We start from the raw sequence: 12,225 nt of genomic DNA on the forward strand, positions 1-12,225 counted from the left end.
TTTGAACCAGTAGAATTTTTCAAGTTTTGTATTTCTTCTTTTAATTTATCATTTTCAAGTCTTACTTTATCAAGATCTTCTAACAGACATGATTTTGCTAAAATTCTTTTTATTTCTAAGTTTTCATTTTTTAATTTATTATTTTTAATTTTTAATTTATACATGGATTTTGCCATTGACTTAATATCATAATAAAGCTGATCATGAGGTAAGAGACATACCTCACTTACCATATCAGACTTGAAGTCTGACTCTCCTCCTGCTTCACTGCTTTCATCTGAAGTCGCTCCCCCTTTATCGATGTTGGCTTCTGATGTACTTTATCCTTCATAGCTCACAATCAGTGCTAGTACGGTATATTCTTGTATTTCGGACTTAGATGATGAACTGTCGTCCCAAGTTGCTTTTAGGTTCTTGTGCTTCTTGGGTATCTTGACTTTATCCTTCTTGAGTTTTGGGCAATCTTCTTTTAAGTGACCTTCCTTTTGACACTGGTAGCAATGAACTCTTCTTCTATTTCTTGGATTTTTCTTATTCTGTATTTCTTTAAATTTATTAAATCTAAAGAACTTTTTGAAATTTCTTACCATATAGGCTTCTTGATCTTCTTCTGAATCTGACTCGAGTTCATCCTTCTTGGTTGCATTTAGCATCATAATCTGGCTTGAGTCTTTTGATGTTCCTGCCCATCTAGTTTTATGTAATTTAAGAGTAGAAAATAATTTCTCTAAGGTACTTACCTCTAGGTCCTTTGAGATGTAGTAGGCATCAATGATTGAGGTCCATTCTGGAGTTCTGGGAAAGACGTTGAGTGCGTAGAGTATCGTGTCCTGGTTGGTTACCGTTTCACCGAGGTTCTCGAGTCCAATAATTAGTTCTTTTACCTTTGTGTGTAGATCGGCTACCTTCTCACCTTTTTCCAGATGGATATTTGTCAGCTTGTTTCGAAGTATATCTCTTCTAGTGAGCTTGGCTTCGGATGTGCCTTCGTGAAGTTCCAGGAAGTTTTCTCAGAGTTCTTTGGCCGACGAGTAGCTTCCGATGCGGTTGACTTCTTGAGGCAGCAGCACGCTCAGCAAGTGATACTCCGTTCGGTTACTCGCTACGGAATCATTTTGCTCCTTCTTCGTCCAAAGACTCTCTTCTTTTTCTTCTCCATTTTGATTTGTTGGAGCTACAAAACCATATTTTATTATTAAACAAAGTTCAAAATTGGTTTTCAGAAATACCTCCATACGACGTTCTAGTATGCGAAGTCTCCCTTAAATTTTGGTGGAACGATGCTTGGCCCGACCATTGGTTGCTTTGCTTTGGTCGACGGTTAGTCCTTCTGAAGCGCCCTTGCTCTGATACCACTTGTTGGTCCCTTTGGAGGCTGACAAGAGAGGAGAGGTGAATTGCCCTGAAAAAATAAATCTACCCTTTCTCGGACTATCAACTAAATAAAGAATACTTGTAAGTAAAAAGACAGAGATTAATTAAAAGAAAGCAGACACAAAGGAGTTACTGTTGGTGCGGTTAGCACTAACGATTTAACCCAGGTTTTGATGAATGACAAATCAGGTTAAGTTAGTCTGTTGTTGTCTAACACTCTGATCGAGTGTGCAGGAGAAGTCCAGATAGGTCGACGGGTTGACCGGATGTCTGGCACGAAGCCCAGCTAGGTCGACGGGCTGACCGGATAGCTAGCGAGAAGTCCAGATGGGTCGAAGGGCTGACCGGACGTCTGGCAGGTAAGTAAGGTAAGTCACTGGAGGGGAGTGACTGCGAGGACGCGTTCCCAAGAAGGGAACATTAGGCGTCGATCCGGCTTAGATCCATTTCGGATATCTAAGTCGAGATCGTGACTAGATTCCGGTCTCGGAAAGACGGAATCTAAGTCATACTTTTTCTGTCAATTCATTGTGCTAACAATCTGTGTTGCAGGGTATATTTTGCCTCGGACTAACCTTGTTTTGCAGGAGAAGGAATCTCTGGAAAAAGGTGGTCCGGGCGCCCGGAGGCAACTTTTATCCTCTGTGTCGCCTCACCACGTGGAGCATCTTGACTGGACTTGCCACGTCGCACCAGGGCGCCCGGAGCAGCATATAAAAGAAGCCCCAGGGGTGGAGCTTTAACATCATCTCAGAATTCCCAGATTGCTTTGCTGCTCTGTGCTCCAGCGACGCTAACAAAGCTCCGACAACGCGCCCTTTCTCTTTAAGCTTTCTTTTCTGTCGGTATAGCTTTGTGTTTTGTTTCATTAGCATTTCTTGCACTCTTTTTGTAATCACATTCGAATTGCTAGTGATTGCCCAACGAAAGTGGTCAAGGACCACGGGCCTTCGAGTAGGAGTCGTCACAGGCTCCGAACGAAGTAAAATCAATTGTGTTCATTTACTTTTCCGCTGCGTACTTTTACACTCAAGTTTTCAAATCGATATTCACCCCCCCCTCTATCGATCGATCACGGTCCTACAAGTGGTATCAGAGTAGGTACCGCTCTGATTTGGTGCAACCACCAATCAAGCAAAGGGGGGTCGTTTTTAAAAAAAAAAATTAGATATTGTTTGTCTTTTAAATAAAACCTTACGCCTTTCATTTTTTCCCTCCAAAACGGTTTTTGAAAAATACATCGCCATCTTTTCACTATTGTTTAGTATTTAAAAAATATTACATTTTCAAAATTTTGAAATAATATTTTTTAAAAAATATTTTATTAATATTTTTTTTCGAAAATAGTGAAATATTATTTTTTTCAGCACTGCTAATCCAAGACCAAGTCTTGGGAATATTTTTTCTCTGTTTCTCTGTGTGCAAGAATAATGACTCTTCAAGAAGGACGGAACCCCCACGAACCACCACCATACGATCAAGACTTCAACTACTGGAAGCGATTAATGGAATGCTTCTTAGGAAGCGTAGACATCGATTATATGCTAATTTTGAGGAAACCTTCTCAAAACTCGGAACTGAACAAAAAGGTAAGTAACATTATTTGTAATGTTTTACCTAACAATATTTTATGCAGATTAGAAAAGTACAAAGATGCACATGAGCTTTGGACCCAATTGATCAAACTTCACGAGGAGCCGATAGAGCTCGAGGATCAAGTAAAAATCGAATCCGAACTCGGGTTAGATCCAATCGAAAAGCTTACTGAATTAGGGGTTGCGCTCAAGGTTAGTGATATTTACCAAAATACCCCTGCTAATAGTAGTTTAAAAAATATGAGCATTGTTCTGGTTATTTCTGAAAATATATGTGAAAATAAGGTAGTTGACAATAATTGCAAAAATACCCCTAGGATATTATCTGATAAAACAAAACCAATTAATTTAAAAAATTCAAACTTGGACCTAAACAAATCTGAAAACTCAAATGATAGAGATAACAAGGTCAATATTGATCTAGATAAAATTAATAAATTATTTAATAATCTAGACAATATTAATCTAGAAAATCCTATCCAAATCCAAGATAATTTAATTAATAAAAAATTAAATTTTAACGATAAGAATAATCTAATAAATTCCACTAATTATATCAACTTAAAAAATAAAGAAAATATAAGAATAAAATCAAACACTTTGATAAAATCAAAACTAAATTTAACAAAATTAAAATTAAATGCTAAAAATAACATATTAAACAAAAATAATCTAGAAATTTCAAAATTAATAATTAATAAAAAGCTAAAAGATAAACCGTTAAGAAAATATAATTCAAACAGTTTAGTTAATTCAAATTTAAAAATAAATAAAAACTTAAACTTTAAAAATAAGCTATTAAAGAAAGACAATTTGACCAATTTAATTAATTCAAAATTAAAAACTTAAATTTAAAATTAAACATTAAAACTTAACAAAACCAACTCTAATTATATAAAAATCTTAAATAATTCAGGGGAGGCTCCAGAATAGCTGGCACCTCCAAAATTAATCTACCCGACAAGGGTAAAATAAGAGTAGACTACCTGGCATGGTAGTTAGGAATAGAATAAACATGGACAAAAGTTTAACTTGACAAGTAGTACTGGTGAAGTTTTGGATGATAGTACGTTGGGGAAGCTTGGGCATCGCATGTCTAGAAAGATATGGCTTCGATCTGGTGCACTTGGCCAAGTGGAACTGACCGAAGTTACCCCTTACGGATCCTAACTAGGTAGACCAAGGTTTAGTACTAAGCTCCGTGGATAGGACTATTCGGAAAACCTCGAAGGGTTGGTTACTTCTAATGATGTCCAGGTGACTCACCAAGCTTAGAAGTTTATCCGAAGAATGTCATTTGTTGAGACCAAAGCTAAACCTGAATCTAACACAAGTTAAACCAAACTCTGTAATTAAATCTAATTCATCTCACAAAATTATAGGATTCTCTGATTGATAATCTAGATCGGGTGAGATGAATAAGGATTAAATTAATTAAAATTAAATTTCAAATTTCAAATTAAATTAAAATTAATTAAAATTAAATTTCGAATTTCAAATTAAATTAAAATTAATTAAAATTAAATTTCAAATTGAATTTCAAATTAAAATTAAATTATCTTTAAAAAAAATTATTTTAAAAATTAAATTAACTTTAAAAAAAATTCTTTAAAAAAAAAAATTCTTTAAAAACTATTTTAAAAATTATTTAAAAACTATTTTAAAAATTCTTTAAAAAATAATTTTAAAAATTATTTAAAAACTATTTTAAAAATTATTTAAAAACTATTTTAAAAATTCTTTAAAAAAAACTATTTTAAAAATTCTTTAAAAACTATTTTAAAAATTCTTTAAAAACTATTTTAAAAATTCTTTAAAAAACTATTTTAAAAATTCTTTTAAAACTATTTTAAAAAATTATTTAAAAACTCTTTTAAAAATTTTTTTAAAAATAATTTAACATAAAAATTATTTATTATTTTTTTTTACTGAAAAAATATTTTTAAAATCATTTTAACTTAAAAATTATTTTAAAAAAAATTATTTTTAAAAAGTTTTAAAAATCATTTAAAAAAAAATATTTTAAAAATCATTTTAAAACTATTTTAAAAATTATGTATCATTTTGAAAAAAATTTCTTATTTTGTCACTATAATAAAATTCTGTTATCTTAAAAAAATAGTAATAATAAGAAATTATTTCTATAGATTATTTTCACTTTAAAAAATATTATTTTGACTTTAAACTCATTTTTAATCTTAAACATCATTTTAACCTTAAAATTATTTTTAATTTAACTTAACTGAAAAGTAAATCTTTAAATAAAACTTAATATTGAAATTACAATTAAAATTAAAATTTTTAACTTAAACTTAAAATTAAACTTAAACTTAAATTAGCCACTAATATTAATTTAAATCTAATATCAAAACTGAATCAAACGTATATTAATTGACATAAAACATATTATAAAAATCATTTCAAATTCCATTTAAATGCTATTTTTGAAAAAAAAAATTAAAAAATTATAAATAAATAAAAATAATAATAATAATTATAACTAACACTTTCATTAACCAACTCAATTAAGTAATATGAAATTTAAATTATTTCACTAAGTATTAAATTATTAAATTATTGATAATGCTTAACTGTTATTGATTTAATAAAGTTTATCTTATTAAACCTTAAACTGAAGCTTAAGCGCCTGAATCTAATATTAATTATTGATTAATCAAACTCAAATAAACATTTATATCCAGGATTCAGAGATAAATATGTAAATAATATAAGTGTTACCAAATCCCCTATAACACTTAGGTAGACAAATGTGTTAGGGCTTGAAATTTAACACACTCAAACCTTAGCATTATATTAAGGGGGAGTAATAAATAAGGAGGATTAATAAATTAAAGGAGTATCAAATTAAGGGGGAGGTTTATTTTTTAATTATCTCCTTAAGTGTTATTTTTTAATCTTCTCTTTAAAATCTCTCTAGAAAATTCTACCTAAATTAAAAAAAAATCTACTTTGAATATTTTTAGCAAATATTTTCAAAATTTAATGTCAGGTTCAGGGGGAGAAATAAAACTAATTCAGTTTGTTTCAAATTGAATTTTAAAACTTAATTTTGAAAATCAAAGTTTAAAAACAACTTGTTTAAAATTGTGAAAAAAAATTTCACAAACTTTTTATCCTTTTTACTTAGTCTTTGAAAACTGAACTTTTCAAGTATTTTAAACCATGGTTTTGAAACTAGTACTCTTGAACTTTGAAAATTTGATTTTAGAAAACGAATTTTACAAAAATATTTTAAAAATATGATCTTACTTTTACCAAACTCCTTTGAAAACTAAAAGTAAAGTTTAAATTTAATTTAACTTTACTTTCAAAATTGTCCTGAATCTAGTTCTTAAAATTTGGTTTTTACTTAATTTTGACAATTTGATTTGAAAGTTAAATTTTACAAAAATTAGTATTAAAAATTGTTGTGTTACTGAAAATTGTGGAACTTAGAGTTTTTTTTACTAAACTCCTAAAAATCAGTTTTCTTAATTTTAAAACTATACTTGAAAATTAGCTAATTTTCAAAGTTACTAAGTTATAAATCAGCTATTTTTCAAGATATTTTTTAAGAAATAAAAGTAAAACTACCTTTTAAACTCCCCCAGATTATCTTGACATTATTTCTTACTGAAGTCTATGTTTATGCTTTCTTAATCCATGCTTATTTTTGATGAATGCCAAAGGGGGAGGGTTAGGTGGTTAAATTAGCTAAACCGGAATTGAAAATACAAAACTAACTTAAAAACCCTTTAAATGCTTGTTTTTTTTCTTGCATATGTTTTCACTAACTTAACTAGGTTGTCATTCCATCAAAAAGGGGGAGATTGTTGGTGCGGTTAGCACTAACGATTTAACCCAGGTTTTGATGAATGACAAATCAGGTTAAGTTAGTCTGTTGTTGTCTAACACTCTGATCGAGTGTGCAGGAGAAGTCCAGATAGGTCGACGGGCTGACCGGATGTCTGGCACGAAGCCCAGCTAGGTCGATCTGGCGAGAAGTCCAAGCGGGTCGACGGGCTGACCGGACGCTTGGCGAGAAGTCCAGCTAGGTCGACGGGTTGACCGGATAGCTAGCGAGAAGTCCAGACGGGTCGAAGGGCTGACCGGACGTCTGGCAGGTAAGTAAGGTAAGTCATTGGAGGGGAGTGACTGCGAGGACACGTTCCCAGGAAGGGAACATTAGGCGTCGATCCGGCTTAGATCCATTTCGGATATCTAAGTCGAGATCGTGACTAGATTCCGGTCTCGGAAAGATGGAATCTAAGTCATACTTTTTCTGTTAATTCATTGTGCTAACAATCTGTGTTACAGGGTATATTTTACCTCGGACTAACCTTGTTTTGCAGGAGAAGGAATCTCTGGAAAAAGGTGGTCCGGGCGCCCGGAGGGGATCCGGGTGCCCGGAGGCAACTTTTATCCTCTACGTCGCCTCACCACGTGGAGCATCCTGACTGGACTTGCCACGTCGCACCAGGGCACCCGGAAGGGATCCAGGCGCCCGGAGCAGCATATAAAAGAAGCCTCAGGGGTGGAGCTTCAACATCATCTCAGAATTCCCAGATTGCTTTGCTGCTCTGTGCTCCAGCGACGCTAACAAAGCTCCGACAACGCGCCCTTGCTCTTTAAGCTTTCTTTTCTGTCGGTATAGCTTTGTGTTTTGTTTCATTAGCATTTCTTGCACTCTTTTTGTAATCACATTCGAATTGCTAGTGATTACCCAACAAAAGTGGTCAAGGACCACGGGCCTTCAAGTAGGAGTCGTCACAGGCTCCGAACGAAGTAAAATCAATTGTGTTCATTTATTTTTCCACTGCGTACTTTTACACTCGAGTTTTCGAATCGATATTCACCCCCCCTCTATCGAACGATCACGGTCCTACAGTTACTTGGTTTGTAATTAGAAGATTGCTAATCCAAGGAGAAAGTAGCGCACAATCTGAAGATCTCCTTCGGGCGGAGTAGCCTCTTACAACGTTAACAGCACAGAAGAAAAGTAGAGCACGGAGAAATGGATTACAAGTGAATTACACTAACTGTTGAAATTAGTGCTATATTTATAGCACTATTTCGGGCGCCTGGAAGGGTTTCGGGTGTCTGGGAGGGGTAAAACTTTATCCCCAACACTTCGGTCAGCGTGCACATCATCGCTGATAGAATTTAGATTCTGAGCGCCCGGACCACATAAGTCAATCGAGTTGACTTTTTGCGACCCGGTTCCTCTGCTCCGGTTCAGCTCGTCTCGGTCCGGGTCTTCCGCTTCGGCTCCGTTAGCTTGGGTGATCTCAGCCATCCGGAATAGGGCTCACCCGAACCCAAGTTCCGGTCTTCTCCTCGAGCAGCCTTCCTCCCCAATTTCTCGTCCCTCGAGCGTTGCGTACGTTTTTCTCGTCCACCGGTGTACTCTTCCGTGGCACCTCGTCCCTCAGATGCACCGAGCCCGTCAGCTCTCTCCCTGTGCCGTCCTTCTCGCTAGCCGCGTCTTCGGCTCGACTTCTTGTGCTCCTAACTCCTGCACACTTAGACACAAGATTAAACCAAACAGGACCTTACTTAACTTGTTTGATCACATCAAAACACCTTGGGATTCCAACAGGTCAAGGTTGACTGGATACTTGACTAGAAAGTCCAACGGGAATGTTGGCAAAAAATTAAAATTCAAGTGGTCAGTGTTGACCGGACACTTGGTGGAAAATCCTGGTGAGTGAAGCGAGGTGAAAGCCTCAGTGAGTGAAGCTAGGTAGATGAAAAATCCTGGTGAGTGAAGCTGGTTGAAAAGCCCTAGTGAGTGAAGCTAGGCAGATGAAAATCCTGGTGAGTGAAGTCAGGTGAAAGCCCTAGTGAGTGAAGCTAAGTAGATGAAAATCCTGGTGAGTGAAGTCAGATAAAAGCCCTAGTGAGTGAAGCTATGCAGTAAGGAAGTCTTGGTAAGTGAAGCCAAACACGTAGAAATCCAGGTAGATCTAGGGTGACCGGACACCTTGTGTTTGGAAGCCTAAGTGGGTCACAGAGGACCGAACACTTGGCATGGAGACAAAAGTCCAAGTGGATCAAACGATTGACCGGACACTTGGTGATGAAGTCTCAGCGAATCAAGGTTGACCAGATGCTAGGCACAAGGGAGTCCCAACAGATCATGGTTGACCGGATGTTAAGTTTGGGATCCTAGACTTAAGTTAGTTAAGTTGGGGTTGGTTAATCAATTAACCGATCAATTGAACTAGAGCCCAATTGATCAGCCGATCAATTGGGAGAGTGTTGAGAGAAAAAGGGGGCAAATTGATCAATCGATTGATTGGAAGATATTCTCATGAGCATAGAGAGATTCCCAATCGATCAGTCGATCCATTGGGCACCGCCAATTGATCATCCGATCCATTAGGCACCACCAATCGATCATCTGATCGATTGGAGTTGGATTTCTCACGAGGTTGCGAGGAAACCTTAATCGATCGGTCAATCAATTCAAGGTATTTACAGCGACAACACAAAGGCGCTTTGAATTGATCGGTCGATCGATTCAAGCCTCCCTAATCGATCAGTCGATCTATTGGGATATGACCGTTGCGCAGGTAGCAGGCTTTGGACGGTTGGGATTGTGTTGATCTGACGTGGCAATCGATTGGGAGCAGGCCTAATCAATTGGGAGCTCTAGAAGCACAGAGTATAAAGTCGTTGGCGAGCTTTCTTCTCCGCAGACTTCTCCCGACATTCTCCACCGAGCTCATAATTTCTTCCTCCAGTTCTTGAAGCATCTTGGGGACAAGTGTTGCTACACTTCTAAGAGTCAAGAGGCATCCTCAAGCTACACAAGATCAAGCAAGGTGAGGTTTTCTTTTGTATTTCTGTATTTATTTCTTGCTTGAAGTTGTATCTTATTGTGTGAGTATTGTACGAGGTTTCTCCACTTCTGGTTATTCCGAGGAGTTATTTTCTTAGTGGAGGGTGTGCTCAGTGTGTAGATTTTTGGATTAGTCACCTCTTCTTGAAGTGAATACTAAGTAAATCTACGTGTTAGCATTGAAGAGTTTGACTTCGAGTTTATTCCGCTGCACATTATCATCGAAGCAAAGCGACGAGCTATTCACCCCCCCCCCCTCTAGCTCTGAAGTGACCCAACAATCAGGTCATTGGCATGATGTCACCTTATGCATGGGTTGTCGAAGGTTGTCGGGTCGTTGACTAGTGCGTGAGTTGCCAAAGGTTGAGGCTGAATTGTTGATTGTCATCGATATCTGACTGGATTTTCTGAGTCCAATGGGACATCACTGGATGAAGGTTGAGTGTATACCAACGAGTCTGGAATGAAGCTGAGTGCTTGGAAAGTGACCTGAGTCTAAGCAAAATGCAGTAGGACAAAGGCTGAGTGCTCAGGAGCAGATACCGGCTATTTCGGGAGTGAAGCTGAGTGATCGGGAAGTGACCCAAGTCTGAGTGGGATGTCGTAGGATGAAGGTTGAGTGTTTGGGAGAGAATATCCAAAGTGGCCTTCTCGAGTTCAACTGAGGAGTTGTTGGTCGAATGTCGAGTGCTCTTGCCTAGAGCGTTTTTCTTGAGTTATATGGGATATTTCTAGTTGAACGCTGAGTGTTAGGGAGCGCATGCCTCGAGCGTCTTTCCTGGGGTTGAGTGGGGCGTTGTGGGTCGAACGCCAAGTGCTCGGGAGTGCAGGCCCCGAGTGGCTTCTATAGTCCTAATGGGCTAAACAAACACCGAGTGCTCAGGAAAGGAGAATGGGGAGTCAAGAGTGCACGGGACAAGAGACTAGTTGGTCAGGAAGTGAAGGTAGGTGCTTAGGAGTAACTCTCCCTCCTTTAACTCAGACTAAGAAGCAGAGTCAAATAAAGTCCGATAGAAGCAGGGGCATAATTAGGATTGAAAACTACCTAAGACTAGATGTCGACTAGAATTGATACAATAAATTAATTAATTCAAAATATAAATAAAATAAAAAGATGTGAATATTATTTTTTTTTAAATATGGAATAAAAATATTTTATATTTAATACATTCAAAAAAAATATGAAAAAAAATACTATTTAAATTGTGCTCTCATTCTTAATCCAACTCATTAATTATCCTTATCAATTTTTTCAAACAACTCCAACTCCGATTTAACGTAGTTGATCATAGAATCTATTAAAAATTCTTCTTATATCTTGTTAGAAAAAATTGTATTAATAAATTTCATAATTTAAAATGATAGTTTCGTTGTTATAGTAGTAATGGAAAGAGTTAAAATAAGATAAATAAATCTATTAATTAAATACATATGTTAGATTCAAATATAATTAAACAGTATAATTATAATATATAAACTATAATAAATGAGGAAAAATAACCATTAATTAATTCAATTAAATTATATTGATTTCAATTAATCTTTACATAATTTAAAAATAGTTAATAAATTATGAACTCATTCATGGCTAGTAAGGCACAAGAGATATCGAGGTAACAATGAATTGTAATTTATTTTGCCTTTTTCAATTTGGAAAAAGAAAAAAGAGAAAAGAAAAATATTGATGATGCAATCATGCTGTTTGCTCCTAAACATTATCTGCTATTAGGACAAGGACTTTCATGCTGACATTTCACCAAAAATAGATTCGGTTGTGTAAAAAAAAAAAAAAGCACCCTAACGAGTGCCACGTACCATTTGAAAGGATTAATCAGATATCGAGCAGGCTTTTGCATATATAAGGAGATTCGTAGTCATAAATTTCTTAAAGAGATTTATATTTTATTACATCATTATCATATTAAAAATTAAAAATTAAAAATTTTATTTCTTTTAAAAATCATTCTCTATTATCATAAAATCTCTCTTTTAAAAACTCTACTTCTTTTAAAATTATCTCTCTATCATCTTTCTATTATTTTTTTTTATAAACCTGATCTCAAGATTTTGATACAGTTTATAAAAAAAATATAAACTCCACCTATGTAGTGAGGGAGAAATTTATATTGAGAGATTTATAGCATAAATTACATACTATAAACCTCCCACTGCAAATGCCCTAAGAGGATTTTTTTTCCCATGAGTATCACGTACCATTAACTTAGATCTATGAAAATTTTTCACTTGATAAATTTAAAACTATTTATAGTAGATGATTTAGAAATTTAATATTCTATGATTATATTTCTCATTTGAAGAAATTTTTTTATAAATATATTATAATTAAAATTAAATTATGAGAATCTAGATGATAATTTGACATTCTTCTATTATTGTATCGTAGTTTGGGAT

The sequence above is a fragment of the Zingiber officinale genome, chromosome 7B (assembly GCF_018446385.1).
Source record: "Zingiber officinale cultivar Zhangliang chromosome 7B, Zo_v1.1, whole genome shotgun sequence".
Classification (NCBI taxonomy): domain Eukaryota; kingdom Viridiplantae; phylum Streptophyta; class Magnoliopsida; order Zingiberales; family Zingiberaceae; genus Zingiber; species Zingiber officinale.